At 43.9% G+C, this 18,216-nt stretch overlaps 1 protein-coding gene across 1 annotated transcript in view; it reads left to right on the forward strand.

Annotated features, from left to right (window-relative positions):
* Nucleotides 1–444: 444 nt before the first annotated feature.
* Nucleotides 445–18,216, forward strand: part of Erc2 (ELKS/RAB6-interacting/CAST family member 2) — an 827,882-nt gene continuing 810,110 nt past the window's right edge. The window contains 3 exon segments of the mRNA XM_076931310.1: nucleotides 445–596; nucleotides 1,657–1,723; nucleotides 6,577–6,631. The gene's annotated coding sequence lies outside the window, so the exon portion shown is untranslated.

The following is an 18,216-nucleotide window of genomic DNA, read 5'->3' on the forward strand; positions in this document are numbered from 1 at the left end:
TGCCTTTTTCTTGGGGGCACAAGGAGGTGGCAATAAAGTAGATGTCTTGTGGAGTCATCCTTCTATGGACCTGCAAAGAAATGGATGGTACCCGGGCATAAGAACTCCCACTCCAGTTCTATAGGTTAACTTAAAAGGCAAGGGCTGTTCTTGTTCCCCAGAAGTATCTGGCAGCTTTTGGAGGGGCTTCTGGGGGGAGGATTGGGAGGTCAGGTGCTTCGGACAGGAGGATGCCAGGAGGCGCTGCGGAGCGCGCACTCGACTCTCTGCTGCCCCCCGCGGAGGTGCCCAGGTCCTAGCCGCGGCCCCTCCAGGCTCCTCGGGAATGCTGGGAATGTGAGTCAGGGCCTGGGCGAGCGGCCGTGAGCGCGCGTGTCGGGACTGCGGCGGGCGCCGCCCCCTCGGCCCCGCCCGGCCCGGCCCCGGCGCTTGGCGCTGGCCGCGCTCCCCGCCACCTCCCCGCCACCTCCCCGCGCTGCCCGCGCTCCGCTGTCTCGCGCTCCTGATCGCTCCAGCTCCTCCCGGCCGCCCGGCGCCGCGGCCACGCGAGGTTGTAAAAATCCATGTGGGACCGCGCCGGGGCGAGCATCGCTAAGGTGAGACGCCGACGCTGGGGGCCCGGCTCCCTCGTGCGGGTCCCCGGCGCTCGTGGGCAGCTGCAATGCGTTATCGGGGGAGCCGAGGGGAGACGCAGCCACCTTCCTCGGGGCTCTCTCGGGCGGGGGAAGGGATGGGGCGGCCTAAGGGCGGATTTGTCTCGCTGTCTAAACCCTCGGATTGGAACAAGTGCACAGTTCCTCAGGCGCTCGCCCCGGGCCACCTCCCGCAGTCCCTCTCCTGTAGCCACCCTCACTGTCCTCGCCTTTCTTTTCTGCAGACCCCCTCCTTTTGCTTGGCTGCCTTCTTGCCGGGAGGGGTGGGATGATCACGAGGGCGGGGGGCTCGCAGAACCGCAAGCTGAATAAAGTGGAGAAGACAGGACCCTCAGCCCCGGGGCTTGTGAGCCTGGCTGTCTGGGTGGGCTCCAGGGGAAAGGGAGGCGGGGGAGGGACGCAGGTTATAAAAAGAAAAATTCATGCCTGGGAAAATGAAGATGATTTAGTGGGGAGGGGTAGTAGATGGTGTATGAAAAAGGATACGATGTGAAATTAAACAACATTCCTACTGGTTCTCTCCCCACCTCCTAATTACACAAGGGGCACTCACAAGGAGGTACCTTTTAAAATTATTATTATTATTATCCGAGCCTTTGAAAGATCATTTTTAGGACAGTGAAGAATAAGGGCTCCTTCAGTGTGTGAGAATCAAATAGTACCCGTAAACTCTCCTCTGTTCAGTCCTACATAATTTATTTTATAGTTATGGGTCTTTCTCCTCCTCGCCAGAAGGAGGGTCCGCTCTGTTAGGAGAAGATCGATTTTAGGCGGCTACCTGCCGTTGCTGGATGAAAGACAATTTACTCCTAGAGCGGTGAATTGTCAGCTCTCTCCGTGACTGACAGCCTCACCTGCCACTTATGTGGGTAGAATGGGACCGGTGGAACCCTAAGAACCAATCAATGCTCTGGGGAGGAGGGCTGCTCCCACTTGTCATGGTTAGTTTCCTGGTTGGCTCTTTAAATCAGTGGTTTTACTAAACCATTGGTTTGTCCACCAGGTAGGACTCCAGCTGTGAGAAGGAGAGAAGCGGGAAGCCAACTCCTCGAAAATGGGCTTAGAAGCAAGTATGTTCGCCCTGTGTTCTCCTCCTGTCTTCCCTGTCCGTCACTAGTTATAGCTGTGGATGCTGAGGTCGTTGGCTTAGACTTGAAATGAATCTGTGTGAAGAGCGAAGCGGGCATGGGCTGCTGGTCCAGCAGGTTGGAATGATCTTCCTTTCCTTCAGAATTGCAGTTTTTATAAGAGATGCACTTACTGTTGAGCTGAGGGAAGGGTGTGGCACGCTGTCTCCTATGGTCACCCTACCCTTGTCCTTGTGAACTCTCAGTTTCTGAGTATGTAGTTTTGCTCTTATATCAGATTTGGTAGGTTTATAAGATGTTTTTAAAACAGGGAAGTGTGCTTTACTAGTAGTGTTCAGATGAATAGAAAGGATTCTTTTAGATTTGACAGTCTAGCTCAACTCATGGAAGTAAGGGCTGCCCGATTCTCCTTTGCAAGATGTCAGTTAGGATGGAGGTGGCTGTGGGGAAGAGGACTCTACCTTCTCATGAAAGGCATCTGGTTGATAGTTTCGAGGAAAGTAGGTATGGTTTGTGAGACTTTCTTGGGTGGATAAATCAGGGATGAAGGACCAGGTCTTAACTTGTAATAGTGATAACCTGGTTTTCAGCATCTTTCTCCTTGAATTCATTAGAACAGTATGAGTTGTGCCCAGAGACCCACCACCTTATGGGAGCTAGGCCTGAATGTGAGTATAATGCTGTGGAATTCAGCTTTGTATGAGCAAATTGTGAACTGGACCATACTGGTTAGGACGTAGATGCCAGGTGTGTTAAGGGGTACTATTACTGTTGCCACTGCTGTTCTTGTTCGTTTGCATTTCTTACCTTATTCTAAGCTTAGCAGAGCCCATGTGAGGCAGGCACCGCTATTTCCCCTAAATGTTTCTAATTGTGAAAGACTGAAAAGAATTAGTTCCATTGCCACACTATACTGTGGTGGTGAATACTTTTATTTGACCCAGAGCCCATGACCTTGCCACGGCCTCCATTTAAGATTTTGGTGGTGTGGTCTGCACGAGTCTAGTGTGAAGCATGGACTCCCCAGCGGACATACCCAGAGCCCACCTTTGAAGAGTCTACTGTGATGCTGATGATCTTTTGACTGCCTGCTTGCCTGTTCACCCAAAGGCTCCTGTTTCTGCCATTAGGCAGATTTAGCAACTTTGTGCATTGTGTGTTTCTAGTAGGGCATTTTTGGCCCATTAGTTAGTTCTAAACTTGATGATGATTTAAGAGAAGATAAAACAAAATTCACGCTCTTCTATTTTTCTTGATACCTCAGATTTCCAATTTAAGTGCATTCTGGTTCAGTAAATGCTCTTAACATCAGTCAGCTGGTTTCCTGCACCCTAAGGGATTAGACTTTCATTTTTCTTTCACTTGCAAAAAAAAAAAAATCCCTTTTCACTAGTGATTCAATATACTTACATTTTAAATTGTTCTTCTAAAATAGTATGACACACGCTCTCCCTTTTATTATGTTGTGAGAAGCCACAGACTTCAGTTCTGTGTATTGTGGAGGATGAGGAGGTGAGTCCCACTGTCCGAAAGTTCACCTCAGTGCATAGCCTATGCCTCTTGTTAGGTTGATTCTGCAGACTCTGTCTCACCTGTTTTACTAGAACAGCTGTTGGCTTTTAAAAAGCACACAACCTGTTACTACTGCCCGTCACCTGGGGTACTTATTGCCAGCCACCAGTTCAGTTTCAGCAATATTTATACGGTTCCTTAATCGTTTATTCCAGGCTTATTTATTTTTATAAGATAGTGGAACAAATGGAAAGCAGGAGGGCACCAGTATTAATAGTGTGGCTCTTGCAGGTTTATGACAGTTGGGTCCAAGCTGGAAATCACTGGTTGCAGCCAGTGTTCTCTTTTAGATGAAGAAAAGGGACAAAGTAAGTGAACAGATAAGAAATGCCAACATATACCAAATGATAACATTGCACCACTCAATTCTGGCAGCGTAACAGAATTTCCTCTTCTATAGCAACAGGTATTCACTGTCACACTCACAAGTCTGCAGGGGAATGCAGGCTCAGCTTCTGGGAGCACCCTGACTGTAAGCCACAGGCTGAGTTCTAATGTGTTACATAGGTGTTCTGGGGCTTCTGTGGCCTGCCCATGTTATGGTGGATGCTTCCAAGCATCCAGGCAAACCATGCAAGCAAATGCCACTCCCACTGATACCCTTTCTTGGAGAAAGAAGGTTGCATTGGAAAGTACAATCTCAGTGGTAGATTCTGCCCATAGTAGGGTAAGGAAGGCTCAATGAACTATAATCTATACTTCCATGTAGGCGCAAAGTATGGTGTAGTTAGAGAATCTTCCTCCTCTTCCTCTTCTTCTTCCTCCTCCTTTTCTTCCTCCTCTTCCTCCTCCTTCATTATTTCCAAACAGGGTCTCATTGTGTAGTTCTGGCTGTTCTAGCACTCACATTGTAGACCAGGCTGGCCTCCAACTCACTGAGATCTGCCAGGCTTTGCCTCCCAAGTGCTGACATTAAAGGCATGCACCATCATGATGCCTGGCAACAATGATTACTTATTTCTTTTTTAAAAAAAATTTATTTATTTTATGTGTATGAGTACACTGTCACTCTCTTCAGACACACCAGAAAAGGGCATTGGATTCCATTACAGATGTCTGTGAGCCACCATGTGGTTGCTGGGAACTGAACTCAGGACCTCTGGAAGAGCAGTCAGTGCTCTTAACCTCTGAGCCATCTCTCCAGCCCCCCTACTTATTTCTATATTTCTTCTTTTCACTCATTTTTTTCTTTTGGGGTGTGTGTGTGGGGGTGGTCTATGAATGTTTGCCCATATGTGCCCAGGGGTGCATATGCAAAAGCCAGAGGAGAATGTTGGTTGTCCTATACTATCATCCTCTTGAGAGAGGGATTCCTCACTGTTATCTCTCACCAAAGTGTACACTGGGGGTAAAGGCACATGCCCATTCCTAGCTTTTAAATGGGTACTTGGAATATGAAATCTGGTCCCCATGGTTATAAGATTTTACTCACTGAGCTATATCCTTAGCCCATCTCTTCATGCTTGGAGAATGGAATCTTTATCACCTTATCTTCATCTCTCTCTCTTTCCCCTCTCTCCTCTCTCTCTTTCTCAAACATGCACACACATAGACACACACACACTGTTTAAACTTTGCATTTTGGAATATACTGTATTTGACTCTAGAAGGCTGATGGTCAAGCATGTGTGTTTACACATTTGTAACTTTAATTATCAGGCTACTATTTTAGGTTTAGGATCTGACAGTATTCTGTGACATAATTGTTAATGCAATGGTGTGGGCCAGTGTGGGGGACCTGGCATTTTGGAACTTACTGTTGCAAGTAGAGGGTGGGGGAAGTATTCTTGGATGAAATACCATTTTCTTAGATTTACAGGGAGAAAGCTACAACAAGAGCAGTAGATAGTTGTGGTGGTTTGAATGAGAACCTCCTCCCCATAGGCTTGTCTATTTGAATACTTGATCTACAGTTGGTGAAACTGCTTGGGAAGAATTAGGAGGTGTGGCCTTGTTGGGGAAGGTGTGTCATCTGGGGGGGGGGGGGGGTTTATGTTGACATTTCAAAAGCCCTAACTGAATAGCCATTTCCAGTTAGCTCTCCATGTGCCTCAAACTGTAGATCAGGATGTAACGTCTCAGTTCCTTCTCTAGCACCATGTCTGCCTGCCTGCTGCCATGTTCCCTGCCATGATAACAATGAACTCTAACCCCATAGAACCATGAGCCTCCAAATTAAATTAAATGCTTTCTTTTATAAGCTGTGTTGCTTGTGAGGTTTTGTCACAGCAATAGAAAAGTAGTTCACATGATTTTGTAGGAATGTGAGGAGCACATGTGTCTGAAACTAAGTCACTCCATTTAGCCAGAAAGCAAGTGAAGTGAACAGCACCAACACCTATTAGCAATAGTTCCTATAGTCTAACTTTTTCTTTTTTGAGATATAGCCTTACTATGTAGCCCAGGTTGGCCTGGAACCTGGCAATTCTCCTTCTTCAGCTTCCTAAGTGCTGGGATTATTCCTGTGTGTCAGCACATCTGGCTACAGTGTAACTTTTAAGTAACTATGTGTGAGGCCTGGTGCATAGCACTCTTAGTAAAACAGCTAATTTGATATTAGAATAGACCTGGTTGGTTGCCTACCCAATCTTCATCTCCACCCACTCTTTAAAGTAAGTCTATTTTGACATGAGAATATACCTATCTTATCCTCCCAGACTCCCTGGCACCATAGAGAAGTCATGAGACAGAGGTCTGGTAATGATGGAGGTAGAAATTATTGGGTGGGGGTTTTCCAGAAAGCTTAAAAAAGAGGGCACGCTGGGCTGGTACAATAGCTTTGACACTTGCTGCTGGGAACATAGATATAATACCTGGATAGGCAGTAATAACTGTAGCAATGAAGGTAATACTGTGTCCTCAACATAGCAAAGCTGAGGTTTGTTAGTCATGTGTTTAGGTTTTAGCTCAGCAAAACAAAACAAAACAAAACAAACAAAGCAAAACAAAATAAAACATAATATAACCACTAACAGAGCTGGAGCTGGAAAGATCTCAGCCTTGATGGCCTTTCTCCTTTGTGGTACCAGCTTACCCTGTCTTTCACTACTATGCTTTGTTCTGAGAAAAGACCTCGAATCCTTGATAATATGTCTCTGTCCCCCAAGCGCTGAGTGCCACCACACCTGCCTCCTATAGAATCTTAGTCAATGAAGCAAAGAACTGCTTTATCTACAGGAAGTTATTGAGCCAAACATAATCTTCTTTGATGTATATTTTCTTAAGCGTTCCTCAAAGCAGACACTATCCTACTTATTTTGCAGGTGGCAGCATTAAAGCTCCAAGACATTAAAGAACTTGCCCAAGATCACAGAACTAGTAAGTAGAGGGATTGGAATTCAAAACAGTATCACTTTGACTTTTAAGCTTCCCTTCAGCTGGACAGGATAAAGAACCATAGTAGAAATCAGATTGGGAAAGTACATTCAAATAAACTTGAGTAGGCAGCTTAGTTCCAGATTGGAGACATGGAGTTTGATTTCATGGGTTAGAGACTGGAGGTTGGGCATCAAGGTTTGGGTATGTGATGTCCAGTGTTAGTGGGAATGGAGGCAGAGGGGAAGCTGGGGATCCAGCTGACCTCAGGAGAGAGAGATAAGAATATGATAGGGTGACTGTAAGTCATGGTTTTCTGTTAGACTGTAATCTTCTGAGAACAAAGCAAACGCTTCCTGAAGGTTAGCATTAGCCTCCATCAATGGCCTCACATTAGCCAGGAAGTAAGGGATGAGTAATGTAGAGAATTACTGATGAGCCTTGCATCATGATTCAGAGCTGGAGGGTGGGGGATCCTGCTCATTGTCAGAACCATGTACAAGCTCTTGATGACCTCGTCTGATGGGATTGCACTCTTGTTCTGCCTTTGCCATGTTAAAGAGCAAAGTTAGAGGAAGCTGCAGTGGTGCTTCAGAGCCCATTAGTGGACTTCCTTCTGGCTGTCACCTCTTGGACATTCTAGAGCTTTCATGGGAGGGGCTATTTGGACTTTGTGGGTCTTGGTCTCTGCCTCTCCTCCCCTTTTTAAATCTGTACAAGAATTTGTTTTCTGTTTAGAGGTTCCAATGTTTTTCAGTTCCATGTTTTCCTCTTAAGTAAAATTTAGCTCAATCCCACTGAGGAATTCTTGGGAAAAAAAAAGAAAAATTTTCCTAAAAACTCAAGTTCAGGTTTATGTGACCTGAGGTGTCTTTATGGTGAAACCACTTCTCTAAAATGATAGCTGCGTGCGGTCCCAGGAGCAGGGTGGTGTGAGTCTCGTAACTGTCCAGTTGCCTTATTTACATACCCTTTAATAGACACATGCTCTATTAGATAGGATGTGCCTTGACATCCGTAGTGTAGACTGTTAATGTTCCGTGGCCGCTTCCTCTCTCTTAGACAAGCATTACGAGCGACTTGTTTCACTTTTATGGTAGGCCATCACATGTGCAGTGTGAGACCATCCGGAGCTACCTTCTGTGGTGCAGTGGTCACAGAATCCCAGGGCTTAGGGGAAGGTCTCCACACAGTAGATCTTCATTAACTATTTATTAGATGAACCCAAGGAACAGCAGAGCTCAACAGCCAGATTTAGACCCACATCCACCTGACCCTCAAGGCTACTTAATTATTAGTGGACACAGTGGGAGCAGTGACTGTCCCTGCAAATGCAAAAAAAGAAAAAGAAAAAGAAGAAAAAAAAAAAAAAAGCAATAACTAAAGGCCACAGCATCAATGCCAAAACAGCGTGAGGGGCTGGTTTGTCATGGAGGCAGAGTTGAGGCTTGGGTGATTTCTACTCACTCTGTCTCAGTGCGGGAAGCCCGAGGGCTCTACCTCACTGGCTGACTGAGATATAATTGGATACCCTTCTCCTGGGCTCAGTTTCCTCCCCAGTTGAATTCCCTCAGCACTTCACTGCCTGATTCCCAGGACTGTGACCTTGGTGTCTTGGGCATCTCTTCTTCCCTTGCCTCTGAGATCTGTTGCTCCCAAGGTCTATCCTCTGCTTTTGAACATGGACTGCCTTTGCCAGGGAGAGTTCATCTTGGTCACAGCCCAGGAAATCTGTACTTGCTGGTTGGCACCTCATGGGCACTCACTAAAATTAAAAAAGGGGAGAGAGAAGAAAGGAGCCAGCCCTTTCAGGAAAGAACTGATTACTTTTCCTGGAAGTCAATGATGAGATTACAGCCCCACTGCATGAATACAGGATAAAAAGCTGTCTCTTAAATACATGTGGAGATGGGCAAACAGTGACAACATTCACAGATGCCTCTCAACAGCAGCTTTGTTTGTTAATTTCTTCTTTCTCATATCTCCTGCTTGTGTGCGCACGAGTGCACGCACATGCTTTTGCATGTATGTAGGCACACATCTGTGTGGGTGCATCTGTGTATGCTTTCAGGTGAAAGCCAGAGGTTGATGTTGAAAATCATTCTCCATTTTTCTTCTACCTTATTCATTGAAGCAGGTTTTCCGAGTTAAACCTAGAACTCCCTGATATGGCTAGTCTTGCTAGGCACCTCCCTCTGGGGATCCCTGGCTCTGACTTCTCTGTCCAGAATCATCACAGGCAGGCATCTGTGACTACCTGGCATTTATGTGGATTTCTGGGGATATGAATGCCAGTCTTCACTCTCACGTGAGAAGCATTTTAGCTGGTGAGCCGTTTCTCCAGGCCTCATTGAACTTTTGTGCGTGTGTGTGTGTGTGTGTGTGTGTGTGTGTGTGTGGTGTACACACGCACGTGCGTGTGTGTCTAAAATTACCTCTTTTCTTGCCTTCCTGCTTTCCACCCCTACACAGTTTTGAGTATGAATGAACTGCAGGCACCAAAGTACATTCTCCTCAAATGCTTGAGGAGCAAACTATTAATTCAAGATAACTTCTTAGTGGGTCAGAAGAACCTGAATGGGCGTCGAGCAGCTTGACTGTTTTATAAGAATACTCTCATATCCTTATGCAAACTAGGAGAGACATTTCTGCTAAAATGGCATGACTAATTATAGCAAGAGAGAGCAGGGTTTCATAAGAAACTAAACCTTGCTGTGCTCTGCTGCTCTTAGTTCTTATGCAGTGAATTTCATAGTGACACAGTGGATGCTGTCAGGGTAGGAGTTCATCCTCTGTGCACTGGCAGTGACTGAAGGTTCTTTACCACTCTGGAGCTGCTCTGAGGGTGGAAACCTATTCTCTGGAGGTGCAGAGCTGGGCATCTCTGTAAGATGTGAGGTTGGCTGGGGCCTGCGACCCCTGGTTGTTTTCTCAGTGGAACTGGCAGACATCACACCCCTATCATGATGGTGTTCTTTGCCTGGTTGAAGGCAGGCTTGCCATGTTATCTTCCTGACAACCAGTTCCGGCTAACTGTCATGACCTTGAAGAGCAAGGGGCAGTCTATACCTGGAACAGAGATAGTGACTCTTTTTTTTTTTTTTTAACTCATGTCTCTCAGAAGCTGGTTTCTGATCTTTTCTGATGATGTGTGTTTCCCTCCCTGCCAGGCTGTAAAGCTCCCCTCTCACCCTTCTTTCTTCCCCTATCTGGCACATCCTCCTGCTTGTTCTTGGGCCTCTCCCTAGGGGAGCAGTAGGTCGGGTGAATGGGATGAAGCCTTTGTATTCTTGTGGGCTCTATGAGGACAAATCTTGTTTGATGCTGGGTAGACAAAGGCAACAGGATTCCAGGGGCTGCTCATCATGCCTGGGGACATGGAACAGTTAGCAGGGGCTGACACACAAGGGGAATTCTTTGTCATTTTTGTTAAGGATGAAAAGGAACCATTATTTTTATATACAGACTTCAAATACACTGATGACCCACCTTGAATTCCCAACATGAATAGTTGCCTGGAATAACTTCAAGCAGATTCTTTTAGCTACAGAAATGTAACACTGGCCTGAGTTCCCTGTTCCCTTTGTGTATTTGCCATTGATTGTTCTATTTGGGATCTCTGTTTCTCATCACTTAGGCCAACTTATTTCATGTGTATCACATAACACACACACACACACACACATACACACACACACACACACACACACTCATACACAGATATCTGTTCATGCATGCAGACTTTCAATTAAACAACTTTCAATCAAATAAATGACATTGTTTGTACTGTCAACCTCGGGAGCAAAAACAGCATGTGTGCTCTTATGATAGATTTTATTAATAAGGAAATAATCGATTATATTCTATAGCTGCCATATGTCTATGTACATGTCATGACAGGTCTCTTCTGGACATGAGAAAGACTGTAACAGAGCAGGTGATTTGGGGGGCTTGAAGGCTAAAGTGTCTGGTGGTAGCATTGGTTCTCTTCTGGGGAGCAACTAGCCTGCCACAGAGGACTTCAGAGGTTCATGAAGAAGGAAGGGCTCCTGAGGAAGGTGATAACCAAGGTGTCACTGAGGACGAGCTGTTCACTAGAGTAGAAAGCGCATTGGTTTTGGTGGTACAAATACCAGATTAATAGTATGGGCCTAGCTCCAGTGAGAACATGGGAGGAGATTCAGAGCTTGGTGAGGTGAACATAGGTGGGCCTGTAGAACCAGTGTTTTGGCTGAGGGTATAGTGTGGGGAGAGAGTCTGAGAGGGTGACTGGCACAAGGGCTCTGTGAGTCATGAAGAAGCTAGAGCTGGAGCCTGGCTTTCAAATCTCAGGTAGAGGGTTGACACAGAGTCTGATTTTTTTTTTCATTTAAAATTTTTTTAATTATGTTTTTTTTCTGTACTAGGAATTGAACCTGGAACCTTGTACTTGTGGGAATGATTTGGGGCTTGGTTTGTGTCAAGGAGTCTAAAACTGGGAGAGAGATGACAGTGTGGGCATGGGGAAATTGGCTTTGGCCTTAGACATCCTAGCAATGGCCACTGGGACTTCATTGACTAAACATACTTTATTTAGCCTTGCTAATGTCCGCAGGCCATTTTTCAGATGAGGATACTCCTGACCAAAGACCTGCAGTGGAGCTCCATGCCACTTGGAGACCCTGAGACCTGCAGTGGAGCTCCACGCCACTTGGAGGCCCTGAGAGTCTCTCTAAATGCCCTCAAGGACCAAAGTCTCTGCAGTGAGATTTAAGTAGAGAATAGAATGCGGACTTTGCTTTAGAAACGCAAAAGTCAGTGTTCTGTGTTTCCTGCCTGCCTTGGACTTGACATGTCTACAAGGCCACCCTGATAAACTGCCTTTCACACCTTGTTCTGAACCTCTGCATCTCCATTTAGGAACCGATGTTCTGAGTGTCTGTGCCCTTATATTTCAGAATTATATTTCTGTACAGTCACCTGACTGTTTAATGAATGTTGCCACTATTTTATAGCAGTAAAGGGGAAAAATATAGGTGACGATAAGGGGGAGAAGAGTGACCCTCATAATGTAACTGAGCAAAGACAGAAGGCCCTAGATATGCTCAGTGTGTATGGTGTTTAGTCAAACATCCCAATGTGATCAACTATAGATGTTGACCAGAATAAGAAAAGGTTAAGAGTCTTACTATGTATGAAATATCAGGGGAGAAAGCGTTGAGAGTTATGCTAAGGAGCAAGATGTACATAGAGTCTTCTTCCTCTTGAACACGCACGTTTAGTCAGCATTTGTCTCCGTTTTTAGAAAAAATACATATTCAGAAATGTATTTTCTAGGAGCTGGAATGTAGCTCAGTCAGCAGAGTGCGTGTTAGCATGTGTGAGGACCCCATTTGATTCTGAGCACTGCATAAACCAGGCATGGTCGAGAATGCCTGTCATCTCAGCATGCAGAAGCAGGAGGCAAGAGGATTAAAAGTTCAAGATTGTCCTCAGCTACACACGGAGTTCAAGGCCAGCCTGAGAGAGACGAGTCTGTCCTGAGACATTAGATTATTCATTACTTTGTTTATTTGTTTGCCTATTTATTTATTTATGGTGGAGAGCGAACCCAGAGACTTCCATATACTAATTACCACCCAAGATAAGATATATTTCCAGCCCTTGTCAGTCTTGTTTAATAGAATAGCCCCGAGTTGTAATCTGTTGTTTAGGCTTGCCAGATGGCATAGGTGAAAGTTGAAGTAACAGCATTCTCGGCATGTTCTGGCAAACAGGTGGTGCTTGGCAAAGGATGTACCTGGATGCAGTGTCATGGTTCTGGGTTCATTTGTGAGAATGGTGCAAAGTTTATCTTGACTGTTGCTAAAATGGCAAGTCAGATGTGGAGAGAGGCTGGCACAGTCAGCCCACGGCCCTCTGATTCCCTAAGTCAGAGGTATGTTGGTGACCTGTTTGTTCTGGGCACTCTGTGTGCTATTAGGGTCATTTCTCTAGATTTTGTGTGATTGATTCCCTTTAGGCAAAGGACTGAGTTGGGCATGAAGCTCCAGTGCCTTCTAGTGCTTCCTGCGTCTGGGTTGTAGTACCTGTTAGAAGTTTATTCTCTTTGCAGGCTGATTAACATTGCATTGTCTGGGTGCCACATTTGAGTTCCCCATTTGATGCTTTCTGGGTTTTGGGTTGTTTCCCCCTTTTGGCTAATACAAATAATTCTTCTGTAAGCTATGGTGTTGGATATTTTTGAGGATACGTAATTCCTTGACACTTCTGCTTTGTCTCCTACAGGGGAAGATTAGCTTCTCAAGGTTCAAAAGGAGCCCTTGGGCAGAGATGCTGCTCCTGGCAGTAGGAAGGCCCTTGGGGCCCTCTAAAATGTTCATTTCAGAGTGATGATTGTAGCATCTGCTCACAGGCTCCTGACCCAACTATGTGGAGGAACTGGGATCTGAATCTTGTACTCTTGGCCTCAAAGGACATGCTTCAACTGTTCTATACAGAACTGGTTTTAATTACAACACTGCAGTGGTTGGGAAGATGAAAGAGGCATGGCTTCTGCCTTCGGTGAGCTGGGAGGACTGAATTATCTATCCTTCGAGAGGCTCACATGAAATGGAGGCTTAGTGCAATTGGAAACTCTGTTGTAAGATAGGATCACAGATAGCATTGCCTAGAGCCCTGTTCTCTTGCCTTTCTATGGTGAGGACATGCCTGGGACAGGGACAACTGAACTCATTATGGTGCTGTGCTTGAGGCATATATTCATACACGTAGTGACCATTCAAATCCCGAGTTCTATCCCTTTAGCGGACATTCACTTCTGTACTGTTTGTACAACTCTCTCCTAGCACACCAAGATGCAGTCCCCCCTTGAGCTTTTTTTGTCTTCTTCACTCTATGTCTAAGTATCAGGAAAAAAGTATTTTTTGGGGTGGGGATAGACTAATAAAGAAAACACACATGGAGGCAGTTAGAATGCCTAGGTATGTTCATCGATGTCTGAAAAGACATAATTTATAGACATTTACATCTGTCTAGAGACCTAACACGAAGTATTCTATTCTGAAGGATGACATTACCTTGCTTGGTAAGGTAATCAAGGGAAGGGAGAAGTGAGAGAATTGTGTCTTGTGTTCTAACCTAAATGTTAAGTATTTTGCTTAACACTGAACTTAATTTGCTCTGGAGGGCAGTCTCTGGCTGTCTTCACTCTGGGACTTGGGCTGGAGGACTCACCCTTGCATAGTTACCCTCTCAGTGGAGAGGAAACTAAGTGATGTGCCCACAGGGTAGATTCTAGATATGGCAGGTGTCTCACCTACTCATGTGCCATTGACTAAAACAAGTCACATGGTCAAGCTAAGTTTCAGTGGATCGAGAAAGATTCTTGTCCCACCAGAGGGAGATTCTAGGTATGTGAACAAATGCTAGAGGTGGCTGGAATTTTGTTTTCACCTATACACTTTGGACAATATTTTGACCAGTTAATCTTGTAGACCCATTATGGCAAGATTTTTTTAACACTGCTAATTCTGTTTTACTCACAAGGAAGAAATATTATAAAGGGTTGAAGAAAAACACCCCAATGTATTTGTTGATCAAAATTGATGATGGTGGTGATGAGGATGATGGTGGTGATGAGGATGATGGTGGTGATGATGATGGTGGTGGTGGTGGTAATGATTCTCAGTAAGCCTTGGCAGGCATTCAACCAAGCATTTCTATGTTCTTAGATGTAATAATCACTCACTTAATCTTGTAAAGTAGCCATTATTACAGCTGAGGCCTTTCTATGGAGTGAAGCTTAGTGTAGCTCATCAACATGCTCAAAGTTAAACAGATAGTAAGTATGAGATCATGGACTCACATCTAATGTATGTTAAATCTCTTAAAGGTATCTCAAACTTGGGTAGGCTCTCTTTGGAATAAAATTACTATAGTGATATGTTAATTATATAAACATAAGGTTGGTGAGATCATTTTTAGATGTCTCATACTTTGATAAAGCCCAAATCAATTTAGAAATTGAGTACTCTTCATATTAATAATTTAAATTAACATCATTAACTTAACTGCATTAACTAAATTGCTGCTTGTATCTGGAATATGATGCTGACTATTTATTGTAGGCGGGTTCTTTGGCAGTCAACTGGTCTACCCTGCTGTGCACTGGGTGATGACTCAATTCTCTCACCAATCTAACTTCTGTGAAACTTTGACTCATGCAGAGGCGCCTGGCATCCTTTACCTTTTACCCAGTGGGAACTTATATCTCATCGACTCACAGTGATTCCTTAGGCTGCAGGGAGATGCTTCAGCTCAGTGGGCATGTCTGCTGTGGTGATCAAGAACGTTCTCACAGTATTTGTCTTCAGATTGCTGAAATAAAGACAACTCTTGAACTCTCATGTGCTTTGCAAATTCCTTAATGAATGTGATTATGAATCTGACCCCCATGTAGGATTCTGCCTAGTTGAAAACCTAGATTTTCTCCATCTTATGGTACTTCCTCTCAGTGAATTCCCTTAGAGTACACATCTATCACTCTCAAGAGGCCTTTGTCTGATGCTAAGGATTAAAGTAGCTTAGAGCCTTGTTTAACAATTAGAGTTGTTAATATAAATCCAAATAAAGGGGATGTGGCCCCATTTCTCACACTGGCACATTAGAAGCTACATTCTGGATTTGTTCTTTAGAAATATCCAGTGAGTAGATTCCAGCCATGTCTCCTAGTTTCCCTTTCATTTTTTCCCTATTAGAATTCATGAGTAAGAGATCTCCTCTAATGACTGAATGTATGAACCATTATGCACTGAAAATTCAGTTTTTCAAGAGGTTTCTGAATCCAATTCCCCACTGTGCTCTTGGTTCCCTTTAAAGGCTCAGATGCAACTCCTTCATGAGCATCAGCCATGCTATTATGGGGCTGTTGTCTGCTTTGTAGATGGAATAGATAGATGTATGCATATATGAGCACATAGATATATGCATGCATGAGCACATAGATGTATACATACATGAGGTACACATGAAAGCTCTGCTCTGAAATGTATATATAAGCTATTTTCCACCTCATGTTCTTGAGTTCTTCTTGTTGCTAAAATTTTTTTAGTATGTGAGATTGTGTGTGTGTGTGTGTGTGTGTGTGTGTGTGTGTTTTCCTAGCAAGAACCTATTTACACAATGCTTTTGTCAATGAAGAAGTATTTTGTGTAGTTGAGTGTCTGGGGTTTAGGGCGTGGAGCTGTATTTCTTCTACCTTTTCTGTCATCTTCTCTAGAACACCAGTTGGTGGACAGATTGGGGATTTTTAATGTAAGACCCAATAGTCCCCAGCTCTGTTTTTTGGTAAGTGTATTACAGCTAAAGCGTTGCCAATTGACATTTCACGTTTGCAGATTAAAGGAGATGCACAGATGTTTTAAAACCAAATTTAGCAATCTTAGTTATTTCTTCAGTGCAACCAGTTTATTTATTGGCCATGGATAATGCTATACTCAGCTTATTGTACCAGCCATAACCATTACTTTAATTTTATTTAGTATCTCATTATGTTGACATTTTATTCTTGATTTTTGTTATGCTTTTAACCTATGGATTTAGCTATATACTTTAATTGCATCTTTCTTTAGAAAGTTTTTAGGTGCTTTACATTTTAAGTTCATACTTGGGAATAGTTGGATAGAGTTTAAAATGTATGAGGGGCAATGGCTGATGGGAAGAACTAACCCTGGGGCACAGGGAGCTCCTGCTCACCTGGGGTATGGAGAGTAGTCAACCTCTTTGATCAAGTGCTTGGCTATAAAACACAATTTGAGGCAGCTGAACACGCAATCATGCTAAGTCTGCACATGGAAAACAGTAATGATAAGATGGGCATGAGAGAGAGCTAAGGGGGAGAGTGGTGAGGTGTGCACAGAGAGAGAGAGAGAGTGGTGAGGTTTGCACACACAGAGAGAGTGGTGAGGTGTGCACACACACAGAGGTGAGGTGTGCACAGAGTGGTGAGGTGTGCACACATATGCTTCAGTTTAATAGAGATTTGGGAAAAATGATTGGAAAACATTTTTGACAATTTCAACTATAGCAAGTGGAAGGTTTTTTTTTTTTTATTCCTAATTTATTTTTGTAGCATTTAAGATTAAATAGTTTACTATTGAGGTTCCTTAATATCTATGGATATATAATATTGCAGCCTGCAGATTTTTTCTATTTTAAAAAATAATAGACTCCTAACCAAGAAGCAGTTTACATCTGATACCCACTGGCAAAAGGAAAATCTGAGCCTCACTGAGTTTAATAACCTTGGTTCAGGGCAGGCCAATACAAAATGAACTCCAGGTTTTGGTTTTTGTTTATTTTTGTTTTGTTTTGACACTTTTTTTGTCTTTTGCTTATTTGTTTTGTTTTTTTTTTTTTTGTGTTCAGAGAGGGGGAAGGGAAGAGAGAGAGTGTTGGGTAGGTAGGGAGATGAGGTTCTGAAGAGTTTAGAGAGGATGAAATATAATCAAAATACATTGTTTGAAAAAAATTTAAATAAAACTATAAAAAGTATTACTGCTAAGCCCATTGCTTTTTATCTGTCCAAGAGGAAGAAAGGAGAACCCACCCCTTGAAAACAAAAATAACAATGCCTGAGGCATTTTAAATAGCAAACGGAATTTGACCCAAGCTAGTCAGACAGGGCTAAACTTAATGAGTTGAGAGAATTCCAAAATAGTTTTGAGGTTTCTAGTGGCCTTAGGCGTATCAAGGTTATCCAGGTTGGCTTTTATTGGATATTGTTTGTGCGCTGGGCATTCTGCAAAGTATCTTTCTTGTGTCATTTCATTTAATGACACCCCTCCATCCCTATGAGAGGAGCTGCTGTCACCCCCAGCTTTGTAGTTGAAGGGCAGGAAAGTACCTGATTGAGGGCACGTCAGGAAGTGCGAGGGATATATGAATGGATCCAGCCAGATCTGATTTTGAGGTCTCTGTTGAAAACACAATGTCTTTCTTCTGCTTAGCATTATAAAATTGTCTCATAATGTCCTTGGAAGTGATTTCAGTGTTGTGAGAAAAGGTCACGAGACAGAAGTTCCAGTTTCACTCTTTCATATAATCAAGGATTGCTTTGCATAGCTCATGTGGCCTCAGACATGTGTGAGAAGAGCCACTAGGGCCGTTTTGGCCCTTCTGTGACCATGACTTTTCCACAGGGAGAACTACATGAGGACCAGCACAACTGTCTACAGAGCCTGACATTCCAGAGCCCACTCTTGTATCTGGAGGCTTGTGACCTGCCTATATGAACGACTCTGATTTGCCTCCAAATCTGCTACAGTATGCCTATCCCAGCACTTAGGGTTGCCAAGGGACATATGCTTTTAGGGTTATAGACAAGATATCAACAGGCTACAGCCCATGGATCAAATGCAACTGCTGTCATATATTTTTTTAAATCTGGTTTTATTGGAATGCAGCCTTGACCACTGGTTATAAATCATCTATAGTTGCTGTTGTGTTGAAATGGCAGTCAGACATTTGTGACAGAGACTGAATAGCCCACAAAACCTGAAATACATCGTCATTTGATCTTTTACAGAAAAAAGCTGCCCTACCTTGGC

This window comes from Arvicanthis niloticus, chromosome 3 (genome assembly GCF_011762505.2).
Source record: "Arvicanthis niloticus isolate mArvNil1 chromosome 3, mArvNil1.pat.X, whole genome shotgun sequence".
In the NCBI taxonomy this organism is placed as follows: domain Eukaryota; kingdom Metazoa; phylum Chordata; class Mammalia; order Rodentia; family Muridae; genus Arvicanthis; species Arvicanthis niloticus.